Raw genomic sequence first — 14,640 nt, forward strand, 5'->3', positions numbered from 1 at the left:
ACTCCTCCTGTACATAAACGCGTGCCCAGCACTTGGGAGCTAGCAAGCTCCATGTAGTTGGATCCTCATGAGATCAAAGCATCAAAGCACATCTTCCTGGTCACTTTGAGAAATACACTGACTCCAAAGCTTCCATCTACAGTATCATCAGCTCAATTTAGTTATTAGTTTATAGCATATTAATTGTCAGGGAATATGCAAACCAAAAATACCCACTGAATTTATTACATTAAAACTAAAATACTCAGTAACACAGTTAAAGCAAAAATGAGAACTGTTACTTAAGCAAGTCTGATTATCCAGTTTTAGAAAGACAGACGACTGGTGGAGACCCAAGCTGATTCCCCCTTGTGCAGCTTTAATTATCATCAAATTTTACTGACATTCTTAATGAGGCTTCTGCCTCTGTTTTTCAGTCAACTAAAGGTAGATAATGATTTGAAAACTCATTCCTGAACTCTCTGGCTTCCTATGAGCTCTAGGCATTGGCTCCTCTATCCCTTTATACAGCTGCTCTGTGGCTCTTTTTTTTTTGCCCATGGAGTATTTTTGTTTCTACAGGATGTCCAAGAAGACCCCAAGATAATATCCAGAATGGTTGCATGGCTATATCCTCCACAAGAAGATTCAAAGGACTGAGGAAAAGACAGGGAACTTCTCCATCAACATACGAAGAAACTGGAACCAAGATTAGAAATAATAAAAAATGTTTTAGGCTGAGTAACCAATTTGGAGCCACACTCGTGATTAGCACCCCTGGAAAAGGACAAAGCTGAATGGGTAAAAATGTTCTTTAAAGACTAGCTAACTCTATGCAGCACTACCATTTCAGGCAGGCCTCAGCATTCAGGGCTCATTACCACATATTGCAAAGCCAGCAGTCATAGTCATGGCTAATTTGACAGGATCTAGAATCAGCTAGGGGAAGAACCACTGGGCACATCTATGGGGTTTTCCTAGATTGGGCTTCTTGAGGTGACAAGACTCACATTAACTGTTGGTAGAGCATCCTGTTGTCAGAAGGACAGAAATGAATGAAAAAGACAAAGAAAACTGAGTGCCAGGATTCATCTCTCCCACATTCTCTAGATGCATTGTGACTAACTAGCTTCTTCCTGTTCCTGTCAAGACTTTCCTACCATGATGGACTGCACCCTCATTGTACTTATAAGACAAAATAAATGCTTCCTTTCTTAAGTCTCTTTGGTCAGATTTTGTTAGAGTAAGGACAGTAACATACACATCTTGATAAGGGACCAGCATGGGCAAATATTTGCTTGTTAATTTTTCAGTCTGTGATTCAATCTCCATGTTTCTCTGCATTCATCAAGGAAGACATTGAGAATGAGGCTACAGTGGGAAATTGGATGTCACTCCAAGAGGTAAGGGTTAGGGTGTTCTGGGTTCTAGCTGATACACAGACTAGAAACATTAGTTCCACACAGATGATCCCTCTGCAGGCTGACCAGCCTCTGGTCCTAACTCACATGTCATTATGAGTCAAGATTCTGTTCATGCCTTTGCACAAGTATTTTGAGCAAAAGTGTTCCCTGAGGAAAACAAAGTTTAGAGTGATTATTGGGAAAAAAAAGACATAAGTCAACTTTATTCCTCAGCAGATTTGCATTATAGGTTCTCTATATGCTGAGTTTTGTAATAGCAGGGAAATGTGAATGTCCGTGGAGTCTGTAGATGCTAATACACATTTCGAGAATATCTAAATTTTGTCATTTTGCAAATCCTGACTGCATGATATATTTCAGGCTGACAATTATGACCTAAACATTGTAACAGAAAAGACTATAATGAATCCAATCTATTTAACTGATATATTTCACCTCCCTGTGTGATAAGGAACTATATTTAGACAAAGAACCTGATTGGAAAACATGGGACTAAATGCTGTTTTGAGTATAAAAACACAGAAGAATATTCTATAGAGGCAAAATACTTTTCTCTTCTCTCCATGTGCAATTTACAATCTGGTTTAAACAAATAATCACATACAAATAAAATTAGAATTGTAGCTCTTTCAAAGTGCAGATGTATATATAATGTCTCCATAATCACAAAAAAAATTTTCTCCCTGGAAATACAGGAAACAAATTAGCAGGGGTATAATCCTTGGCTGGAAAAAAAGCACATTATTGGTAAGAGTTAAAGATGAGGAAGATTAGAGTGAGTAAAGCTGAGCCTAAGAAAACACCGTCAACAGAAATACAATGGAGGGACCACAGGAAACACGGATTCTAAAGTCCTTCTACCACACAGTGAGTGGGGTCAGTTCTTTCAAGAATAATGGTACATGATATCAATCTAACCTTCTGAGTTCTAAGTTTCTGAGGTTCATTTTGTGGTCTTGGCAGCTCCCATACATTTATTATTTTTCTTAATTTTTATAGCAGAAGTGTGCATTCAAACACAAGACATAGAATATAATATTAACACTATTATCACATGTGAACTTTTTAGAACCATAAAACAATAGATTCTCCCCAATACTAAGTTTTGAAGCTATTTTCCTCTTTAAAGTAGAGAGTAAATATATTTCTCTTTTAGGTTTGTAAAGTTGTGAAAAGGACATAATCTAGCAAGGTGTCACTTTCAGTTCAGAACCAATCCCATGTTGATCTGCACAGAGAGGTGGAAAGCCCAGTGGGTGGTCTTTCTTACCATCTCTACTGACATCGTCACTCTTGGCATCTTTTCCATACCTAAACCAAGTTAGTCAACTGGCCAAGCTTCATGTTGTATTTCCCCATAACTGCTTTGTGTTTTAACATTAACAGTGCAAAGATGACTTCATGAGCCAAAGATTGCTTTATTTTTTTTTTTACACCATGTCCTCAACCTCGAGAGTAAAGCTGGGGATGTGAAATCAAATGAGAAGTCATTGGTATATTGCTTTCCTGGCATACAAGCCAAACACACCAAATAATTGAGGTCCATGTTGTTAGCTTTCCTTCCAAACATGTTAAAGTGTTGCATTCCACTTTTGACTTGGGGACCAGAAAATCTAGGAGGAAAACTATGAGATCTGTCTCTTACCATCATGATGATTGTCTCACATTTTGAGGTTAACACAATTTCTGCTGTGTTTGAGATTATATATGACTTTCTTTGCTATGTTCCTATTGTCTCAGTAAGTTTTAGTTAATGTGATCACCATTACAAAGGGTAATACAATCACACATTGAAGTTATATATAAAAAAAAGAGTCACTGAATGCCCATCCTTCACACTATCACACAGAAGGACAGAAATGAATGAAAAAGACAAAGAAAACTGAGTGCCAGGATTCATCTCTCCCACATTCTCACTCTAGATGAACGCCCATCCTTCACACTATCACATGATTTTCCCTAAAGCTCTTACCTCTTCTCCCACTTTCTCCAGTAGAAACTGGCCTTGAAATGTTTTTCCTTAATCCAAATGACTGACTCATTTTTATGTGCTAATATTAAACCCTTAAAGTCAGGGCAATTCTCTCTTAAAATATGTGTTATTTCTTTCTAGCTGAAGGGTGGATCATATGGCTGAGAAATTTATTCCTCATACAATTTTCAGATTTCTACCTGGGCACAGCTAAAGTTCTGAGTTACAAAATAAACAAATTAATAGCAAGCATTTTCTCTAGCTATGGCAACCCAATAGAACATTGTATTTTAAATACATAGAAAATGTCAGGGACAAACCTTTGTGGACTATCAATTTCAAATATAAAGAATGAGATCCAGAAATAAGAAACTAATATCTGGCTTTGTACCTAATTATTTTAAAAGACAAAAAGAGAGCCCCAGTATCCAGTTGTTTAAGGATCTTGATCTCTAGGGAGACATAAGCAAGCCACTGCTCATAGGGCTCCAGCAACAAACCCAAGTATAATTCTAGCAAAGTCCAACCTGGGGAGACAATGAGTTGATTGGTTTACTTACAGATAATGGGCAAGGGATTATGTACAGGAACATGGTAACACCAAAGCAGCAATAACAATAAAAAGTCTTACCCCCAGCATAGAAGATGACTTCCCCATAGCTGCATAGATGGAGACCCCCGGTAACTCTTCCAGTCTTTATAGTGTAGCACCTCCCAAGATCATGAGGCACATGCAATCAGGACAGAATGACAAATGACCAGGAGGTGCAGAAGGAAGAATATCAGGGGGAGGGCCTAATGACCTCGGCCAACTCTTGCCCTATAAGGGAACTTCCACAGTCAACAAGCCCAACCACAGGGGTATCTTGAAGTAATCATGGCTGTTCTGGTGACAACAGAGGTTCTTATGCTCAGAGGATGGTTCATTACACCTGTATAGATGCTTTTGCGACTTTTCAGTCTTCTCTGGAAACATTCTGAAAACTCATACTATCCTTCAAAATGAAGTACACATTTGGGACAAGAAATGAGAGTATAGAAGAAATATTCAACAAGGAATGATAAGAAAGGCAAGCAGTATGTGTAGATATGAGGAAAATAAAAATAATATTGCATCTCCACATTTAATATTTTCTCACTGGGACAAGTAAACTTACATTGTTCCAACTACAAATATCAGTATTAGAAGCTGTCCCTCAGAGTTCTGTTGTCATAATTATTAGCATGTGTGATTCATAAAACCATGACAACTGTGAAATAGAATAGAGGACATAATAGATTTTATTTATTTATTTAATATTTTAGGAGAACTGGTAATATTAATTTTCACTATTAGATTTAAATAGGATTTGAATTATTTCACTCAGATGTAGTCAGTGAAACATTTGACAACGAGAATTCCTTAAAACAATAAAAGGAAATGAAAAATTTGGCATCGTATTATTTTTTTTGTTGTTGTTTGTTTGTTTTTCGAGACAGGGTTTCTCTGTGTAGCTTTGCGCCTTTCCTGGAACTCGCTTTGGAGACCAGGCTGGCCTCGAACTCACAGAGATCCGCCTGGCTCTGCCTCCCGAGTGCTGGGATTAAAGGCGTGCGCCACCACCGCCCGGCTGGCATCGTATTATTTAAATGAACAGAGAATCATTTATTTAATAATAATAAACATATTGTATTGAGTAGATGCAATTTTTATTTTCCAAGTTACCATGGGCTCTAGTCATAGCCTTGGATCTCTTTAATCTGACACAAAGTAAATTTTCCTTTTGAGCTTACAAAAACTTTAGCAATTTTCTTTACTCTCCATTATTATGTCTTGAGTTTTTCTAAGAAGCTTATTGAGTTTAAATATGAAGGTTATCTAATAGGCTCATGAGTAGAACAGGTAGCTGGAGTTGCAACTTTAGAAGTTGTGTCTAGTTGGAGGAAGTGGGTCACTGGGGATTTGTCCTGCAGGTGTACATCTTGTTCTCTCTCTCTCTCTCTCTCTCTCTCCCTCCCTCCCTCCCTCCCTGTCTCTCTCCCTCTCTCTCTCTCCCTCCCTCCCTCCCTCCCTCTCTCCCTCTCTCTCTCTCTCTCTCTCTCTCTCTCTCTCTCTCTCTCTCTCTCTCTCTCTCTCTCTCCTCTCTTGTCTTTCTGACTGACATGAGATGAGTAGCTTATCCTACTACATAGCTCTGCCACAATGCATCACATAATGTAGTGTCTCAAACACAGAACCATGCCTCAAATTGACATTCCCCAAATGGTAAACTAAAAGTAAAGTCACCACCTCTTTAAGATTTTCCTATTAGTTTCCTATCATAGTAAATAAATGTGTGACTATATAAAGGAAAAACTAACTCTTGTGAGACACATTTAGTTGTGGTAGGGAAAAGGGTGTTCATATGAAGAATACAGCTACTACCCCCTCATAAAGCACAGACATTAATTCTACCAATGTTTTCAGCATCCAAAATAACATCTTACAGAGGAAAAAAATTATATATTATTATCTGCTAGCTATTTGATATGTGTGTGTGTGTGTGTGTGTGTGTGTGTGTGTGTTTATAGTTAGATGGTTGAGTGGAAGTAGAGGTGTTGTTAATGTGAACCAATAGACTTACACAGTATATTTGAGAGTTTTGAATACACTCATACACACACACACACACACACACACACACACACACACACACACACATTGCTCTACATCTGTACCTTGTAGGAGCAAGTGTTTGTCTTTAACTTAGAGAAAAATGAAAATACAAGTTCATATCCCAATCTAATTCTTTTACACAACATTTACCTTCAAAACACAAATTAACGCATATAGCCATCGACTGCTCACTTCTCACTGAGACTTTCAGGAGCATCATCTTCTGTCTGATTCAGTTTCACAACCTGGTCCACACAGGAGGATGCTGTGCCTTGAGGAAGGCAGCTCTAAGTGTGAAACTTCCTGAAAGGAAAAATGAACATGCATGTCACAAAGGCAGAGAACAGAATTACACCTACAAGTTTCATAAAGAAGGTGTGATATTTTCTGTTTCCCATCTGTTTGGAAAGCCTGCAGCCACAGCCAAAAGTTGTCTAAGTATACTCAAGTTAAGGGAGAGGCTAAGGCTGATCTTTTTATTTAATTTGTAAGTCTGACCGCTGTTAATAATAAGCAGCCAGCAAGGTGGTACACCTGTTTAATCAAGAGCACATACGGAGATTCAAGAGTTCAAGGCCAGCCTCCCCTACTTGAGACCCTGTCCTGAAAACCCACTCAATGAGTGAAAACAAAACAAAATGCTCTTAATTTTGAGCAAATTAGTTAATCTCCTTGCTTCTATAGTGGCAATGCTGAGGAAATACAGTTCCTCATAGATCAGGGTAATTGTGAGGTCAAACTAAAATTATGTAGGTAAATCCTTTACTTCATAGCCTAGAAAGAGATTTTCCAATTAACACAGAAATGATTATTTTAATTAATGGCACTTATTTTCCCACATGGTACAATTTTATTTGCTCTATACAATGTAACAAAAATTTACAGTTAATTGAAAAAGTTACCTAATGTCTGGCCACAAGCCACACTGCTGTGATATCCTAATTAACAACTGAATGACTGGCAGAGTGGAGTCTTTTATGGGAAAACAGAACAAGATAAACAACAGCAAAATAATTTTATTTGCTTTAATACTATAAAATTTACTTTGAATATGTATGTAAATTTTCATAAACACCTGTTAAATATTTAAGTGTGCTCTGATTTTAACGAGATACATTTCCATATAGAATGAATATTTTTCATCAAGATAATACTTCTAGCTTTTGATGTCCTGGAACATCAAACCCTGCATGGTTATGGGCAATGAGAAATTTCTAGTCATCACCTGCTCTTTTCAAGGTTCAGAGTTCGAACTCAATAGTCTAATTCACTAGACACAATAACAAACCATGAAAAAAGGCTATTAAGTCAATTGTCCCAGTTTTCTGAGGCAACTAGGTGAGTGAAATACATTTTTTTTCACTTATTGTAATGGATTGGGGCTAGAAATAACTCATTAAGAAGACCAGGTGTAGGTCAGAAAAATAATTTAGTGTCAAATGTATAGATGCATACAGTTGTGATTTATAAGTTTATATAGAAACACAAATGTGTATATGTAAACATAAAACTTTAACTTTTACACTGGTTCAAGGTGAATACTTATTGGGTGAGTTCAACCATTCAGTGTAGTAAGAATTGACTAAATTATATAGTCATTATGTTTGGACATCAGGCTCACTGGCCCAAAGCTTCAGGGGAGTCTCCTGTCTCTGACTCCCATCATGCACTGCCTTTCTGTGGATCCTAGGGATTTAAACTCAGGTCCTCATGAGGCATGGCAAGCATTTTATCCACTGAGCCATCTCCTCAGACACAGTCTTCACTATAAATACTACTTTCTTTTCAGTCAGAAACTTCCAGACACAATAATACATTGAATGACAAGAGAAAAGGTGGTAGAAACCTAGTCACAGATGAACCAGTCTCTGCGGTTTTCAGAAATGAACATTAAAATATGAATGGTAAAATGTGAAGAAAATAAATGGTAGAACTTAGATCTTCCTAAAGAGAATAGAAGTCATTTCTTAATAAGTAAACTCACACTTAAAAAAATATACTGAGTATGTTAAGTGAAAAAAGAAACCAGAATGAATCTTTAAACAGAATATTTATAAAAGAGTAGGACAGTGCACTGTAAAATAAGTCAGAGGATCACAAATAGTTAACAAATGAGGAGGTGAAATATGCAAGAAACCATTAAAGGACTATAGTCTGACGGCAGAGGTCTTCTCAAGGCATTGGGTTGCCCTAACAGAAAGCAAAGGAATGGTCGGGGCGGGGTGGGGGGGGCAGGGAGCTAGTTGAGGAGGTACATAGATTTTTCAAAAATAGAAAAAATAAGTCAAGTCAGGAATTCACGAAGTTATAACAAGTACAAGCCAAAGGAACTCAAGAAATCATCATCCATCCATTATAATAAAAACTCTAAAACTAAAACCAGAGATGGAATTAACAAAACAATTGCTCATAAAGACACATTAACATCAAAGAAGTCCTGAGGTCCTAAGGAACTGCTCTGGAGAAATGATGGAAATGAGATGGCATTGAACATAAGCTTTAGAAAATAACTTAAAATTGCCACCTTAAATTTTTTAAATGTTACTGATACCTTAGTTTAGTTTTAATTGTATAGAATAAAAAGAATGGCTATTTTATTGACAGTGTAGCTCTGGATGGTCACATGGTAACACCATAAACTCTTATGTTATTAAAAACCTAACCATCAAGCCATTGCATTATCATCTCTACCCCTTTAATGTCTATCATTTGAGTTGGAAATGTCTACACAGGGTGTGTTCCCAACCCACTTTCAAGTCTTATTGTTTCTGCTTAGTGACCCACTAGTGAACCAGCACACCTCACGTGGACATAGTTGGAATGGTAACCACTGGAGCCTATAATCACTTATGTTCATGATTATTTTATGTAGAGTACAAGATTATGTGTTTTATCCCATGCACATAAAACCTTACACTTTGCTATGACTCACCCCATCCAACCCTAAAAGTTCCCTCGTGACATCTAAGTAGTGCCAATATTTACTTTCACTTTCAAAATCTGTTAATTTTGTTCTACATTTATTTTCATAAGAAGTATTAATGAAGATAAAAAGCACAAAATAATCTCAGCAAATGGAAATACGCATAGACAAAATTCCTCAATATGAAAACACGTCAGAGTATTTAACATCCAGGAAATATTTAAAATTTCAAAGATATGACATTAGATTCCTCAAGAAAGTCCCCAAATTCAAAATTAATTGCACCAACAGAAAGACAGCTAGTACTAACATGTGATGCGAGAAGGTTGCTCAGTTGGAACATCCTCATGACCAGAGGCAGTCTAAGAGGCTTTAATCAGAACTCACACTCTAGGGGAAGATACCACTTTTCCTACAAGCTTTTAGATACCTATGGGGGTAGCAAACATATACATGATCACTAATGTTGTTTACTCATAGATCAAACTATAACCTAATACAATAAATAAATGTACAACAGTGGTTCAGAGGGAAAGGCACAGGTCCTGATTTTTTCAGTAGATGTTGGAGTTCCTATACACATACATGATATAGGATTCTCTTATATCCTGAACCAACATTTTCTTTTCTCTCCTCTCTTCTCTTCTTTCCTTCTCTCAATTTTTCTCTCTTTCTCTGTCTCTCTCTGTCTATCTCTCTCTTCCTCTCTCTCTCTCTTTCTCCTTTTCCTCACCTCCTTCCTTTCACATCAATAAGCAATAGTGAATTGGTATTGATAAAGGGTAAATATAATTGTATCCCATATTTCTGATCAGAGAATATTACTTGAAGGCTAAGATTTTGCACAAGTTCAAGTTAGTAAGTAAAGGTGACAGTTTCCCACTTGGTTTCCTTTACTGTTTAGCAGCTGTTATGTGTCATGCAAAGTCTTTTCACTTATCTCATTAAAAGCAATGACATGAAATAGCAAATTATAGTTGTTCATGTGTTTAGTGTCTATACTGCTGGTATCACTTAATAACAGGTGTATGAAAAACATATACTGTAGTTGGAATAATAACAAAACATCAATCTCCTTTAACACAAACTGCCAGATATATGAAAATGAAGTGAAATTTATGTTGATTTTGACCATCTTCTGTGCATGTAAGAAATCTTCAGTAATCCACATATATTTCTAGGTAATTGTTTACGTATTCTTTTCTTCATTACAATAAATAACACCAAAATGTAATGTGTTTTTCCAGTCAACAAAACCATGTGTTTTGTGAGTCATTTGTTATTTTTTTTAATAGATTTGATTCCAAGGTTCCCTCATGCTTTTAAACAAGTAAGTCCCCAGGTAGGTGTTTATTTCAAATACTTAGCAATATATAAAGTTGTATGTTTGCTAGCTAGTCTCTTTTCTTCACTGAAAATAAAAGTATTCTCCTCTTATTAATGAATCTATTTCTTTCATTCAGAACAACACACACCACCTAAGATGTGAAATATGTGCAGATGAATAAGGCCAAGGACTCCCCTTTCCCAGCCTACCCTTGGGTTCATGTATCTCCTCAGGTACTGGTGAGCACAGCAGCAGTGGGAGCTCCTCCCGGCTCTGCTACAGACAGAATTCTGAGTGGCTTCTATGACACCTGCCCTGTTGATAAACACCTTTGACATTTCCTCCTTTGGATGACAACCTGGACCCACCGAAACAATGGGACATTATTGCTCTCATGTTTTATGTTGTTTGACAAAAGTGAAGACATCTGAAAACTCTTAGCAGGGTCACAAACCTGATGACTCAGATTAATCGGGAAGGATATTGTCCTGAGAAGTTGTAATGACATGAAAGTCTTTCAACAGAGATTGAGCCCTTCCCCAGAGAAGCAGAGAACTGAGCTCCTGATGGACACATTGAAATAGTGAGCTGCCCTGTTGTGAGGGCCAGTGGATGCTCTCTTCTGAGTTTCTTCCCTCTACCATGCTATGTTGATCTAATTTTTTAAAGTGTTTCTGTGACTCAATACAATTCAAATCTTTTTTAAAATAAAAGAATTCCTAGTATATTTCTAGCAACTTGATCTACCACATAATATTCAGATGATTTTGAGAACACATGTCTCTAGAATAAAAATTTCAATCTCTTGTACTTAAATACAAAATAATTTTCCAGAAGGGCAAATGAAAAAAGAAGATATTTCACAGGAAAATCACATTTTCCAGAGCCCCAAGAAGTTGTGTATTACTAATCGATTTTTAATTTATTAAAAATTCAATTTAAACCTTTGCAAGTTTTCTGTGGGAAATGTTTTTTTTTTTTTATTGCTTTGGAAGGTCTGACACATAGAATCAGAGCCATTCTTACAGAACTACGCTGTTATTTCATGTCCTTTCTTTAAAGTAATGGCTCTGTGAATGTTTTCCTAGGGAGTCTATTCTATTATTCACAGGAGGAAGGGATAATGGCAGGCCTAAGACACCATCTTATCCAAGCCAAGCTGGATGAGCCAATGTACTTACTGAGGATACGGCAGGAGCTTGGTGACCTGGATAGCAGCATCAGGGAAAGGCCACCTCGGTATGGTTGCAACTCATGGAATCTGTGTTACTACTGTCAGGTCCCAAAGAAACTCAGGACAAGTGGCTAACTGTGTGGCCAATTAACCTATCAAAATGCACACTAGCAGCCTCTCTGAGCATCACAAGTACCTATTACAGAGTCCTGGCTCCTTTCAGCATTTCTCACCCTTGTCTTCTGTCCCTACTCTAAACCTCTCCAGCCCTGAACTTTGCTTCCCTTCCTCCAGCTTCTGGTTCCTACAAAAACCTCCCATTTCAGCCACACATTCTCTTTGTTCTCTTGGTTCTTCTCTCTCTCTTGGCCCTCCATTTTGGCTCCTGGTCCCCTTTCTTTGCTCCCTTGCTCTTCTCTTCCTCTCTCACTCTCCCAGTCTCCCTCTCCTCTCATGACCATGTTCAGTCTATTACTTTCTCTCCCTGCTCTAGACTCTTCCAGATGCCTCTGGCTGTACTCTCCCTCATATCTACAATAAAAACCTTCTCAACCACACCTTGGAGCAGTCACATCCTCATTTCCTTCAACTGCACTCTCCTGTTCAGCATGCAGACAACTCCACTGAAGAGTTTTCCTCCCTTTAGGAGTATTTTAACATTTGTAAAAACCACAGGCAGGCTCCTCACAAGCCTTTTGCATTATGTGAGTCTCCCATAAGTCCCCTGAGCCTCAGAGAGAGGGAAACACTTACACAGCAATGACATTCTCTCATGATATAAAGGACACATGTCCCACTCTCATAGCCTAAGGTCATCCCAGGGTTCTCTGTCTTTGTTATGACAATGAGATTTTCAAAATCAGTTGCATAGGTCCTTAGAAATCACAGAGACACCTCACATTTCAGGTCAGGAACAGGGAAGTGGGTCATAACACAACATTTTGAGAAAGGAAGCTCCAACCTCACTTCAAATTAACCCAGGCCTTTCATTTGGTTTACACATCTTAGTCTTCCTAGGTATGGTGTCATTTAATTCGCAGACTTCAGAGCTTTGAAGTTGGTAAAAATAAAGATGAAGAAGTATGGGATATTAAACAGGAACATAGTACAATCCTATTTGAGTTTTAGCAAAATTCCTCAGTGACCTTGTGAAATACTGATCAGAAGTAGATTACATGACTATCAGATAAAGCAGTTCACACAGGATAATCCCATCCAGACATGAACTGGAGAAAGGCAATGGGAAGTGGAGCTCACTGATGAAAGAAAATGGGACAAATATCAGAATCTAAGAAATGATGGGCTAAATACCCATTAACACAGTGCTTAAGACAGTGTATGACTTCATGGATCAGCACACTGCTTACAGGAGGAATCAGTCAAAGATGGAGCACAGGCCACGTAGCTAGTAATATGTAATGCATATGTGTGTATCTGTAATGTATACACGTACAATGTATATAATATGTACATGTAGGATTGTGAACAAAAATCATATTAGGATAGGTAGCTTGTGTCAACATCAGCAATAGTCATTGCTACTCATATCTAGCGCCCGTCATAGATACCAAGCAAAGGATATGACACACTGTTCTAGTTTCATTTCTGTTGTGATTAAACACTGGACAAGACCAACTTTAGAGGTAAAAGGGGTTCCAGGTTCTCGTCTGTCACTTCAGGTAAGGCCCAGCAGAAACTCAGGCAGCCAGTGTCGGCACACCCACAATCAAGAGCACTGGAAACACAGGCACCCGTGCTGCCTGCTTGCTTGTTCTCAGTTGTTTTCTTCACTCTTAGTTCAGGGCCCGTTGTAGAGAACGGTGAAATACAGAGTCAGATCAACTAATAATCAAGATAATCCCCATTGACGGGTCCACAGGCTAATCTGCTCTAGACAATTTCTCAGTACGCTTTCACAAGCTGACTTTTAAAACTATCACACTCACATTTACTGTTGTAAATGCTGTTGTTTGAGACAGGGCTTTACCATGTAGACCAGCCTGTCCTCAAGTGTTGGATTTTATATATATATGAGCCATCCCAACTGGCTCTATTATTAATATTGTCATTGTTATTATTATTAAATTACTTGAGTGCTGATATAAAATACGATTAAATGAGTTCTACCTACCTTTCCAGTTTTTACTTCAACTACCCTGTCCACAGCTACTCTGAAAGTCAGAGGGGGTTTTGATCATCTCCTACAACTTCCCTTTCCAGCACCCTCAGAATCTTAGTGTAGTCATGGTGGAAAAAGCCACCTCAGATTTTACTTTCACTAGGAACTCATGCTTGCTGCTGACGGTGCCCTTACTGCCATCTAAACTCCATTTGCCTGTGTGGATGCAAAATTCCCAGGAACCATTGCCACACAAGTTCCTTTGGTGAGTGTTCAGGTCAGTTCATTGCATATGAATTGAACAATTCAGTATATCACTTTTCCATATTCACAGAAAGTCCTTATTGAGTCGGACCAGGCTAGTGAACTGCAATGATGCCCACATTTCACACTGGAAGCCTGTCAGCACATGTTCCTGAAGGCAGAATCTTATATGAGGAACTTTCAGTTCAGCAGCAGGTGTTTTTAATTGCCCTACAACATGATTCCTACTGGTTTACCAGACTTCATACTAAGACAGTACAACCAGGAGCTCTAATTTGTGTCAGAAAAGGTTAAAATGTTACCTTTTCCCAGGTGTACTTAACAGTGGGAGATCTGAGTGGTTACCATGGTAACAGCGGTGACAGAAGCTAAAGGAGCTGACAGCCTCCACTGAAGACTGTAGAGGGCTAGCTCTCCTAACAGAGGTGAAGAGCAACAGTCCCCAAGCTCAAGTTCACTCTCCTTACCTTTGGACTCAAGGCTCTGACATCAGCAACTATTCGGATCTTCTGTGAAAAACACAAATTCCTGCCCTAGCAGAACCAGTCCATGCTGACTTTCTCTGTGGAAGATGTTATTTCTTCTTGGGATGTCCCTCTCCCCACCAGGAAATGAGGCGGGGTTTCAGTCCCTCACACCTTACACTGCAGGGGCCGTAGACTTTTCTCGCCCAACATACAGGCTCCCAGTCCAACTGTGGTGGTGTACACCTATCATCTAGGCACCCAGGATGTGGAGTCAAGAGGATCAAAGCTCTAGTTCACCCTTGGCTACACAGCTAGCTTGAGAATAACGGGCTAATTAGACCCTGTCTCAAAACTCA

General features: G+C 38.4%; 1 long non-coding RNA gene across 1 annotated transcript in view; it reads right to left on the reverse strand.

Annotated features, from left to right (window-relative positions):
- Positions 1-14,640, reverse strand: part of LOC131919523 (uncharacterized) — an 88,470-nt gene that overhangs the window by 56,491 nt on the left and 17,339 nt on the right. Inside the window, exon 2 of the long non-coding RNA XR_009381275.1 lies at positions 6,161-6,313. This is a non-coding gene — a long non-coding RNA (uncharacterized LOC131919523). The remainder of the gene's footprint in view (positions 1-6,160; positions 6,314-14,640) is intronic.

The sequence above is a fragment of the Peromyscus eremicus genome, chromosome 1 (assembly GCF_949786415.1).
Source record: "Peromyscus eremicus chromosome 1, PerEre_H2_v1, whole genome shotgun sequence".
NCBI lineage: Eukaryota > Metazoa > Chordata > Mammalia > Rodentia > Cricetidae > Peromyscus > Peromyscus eremicus.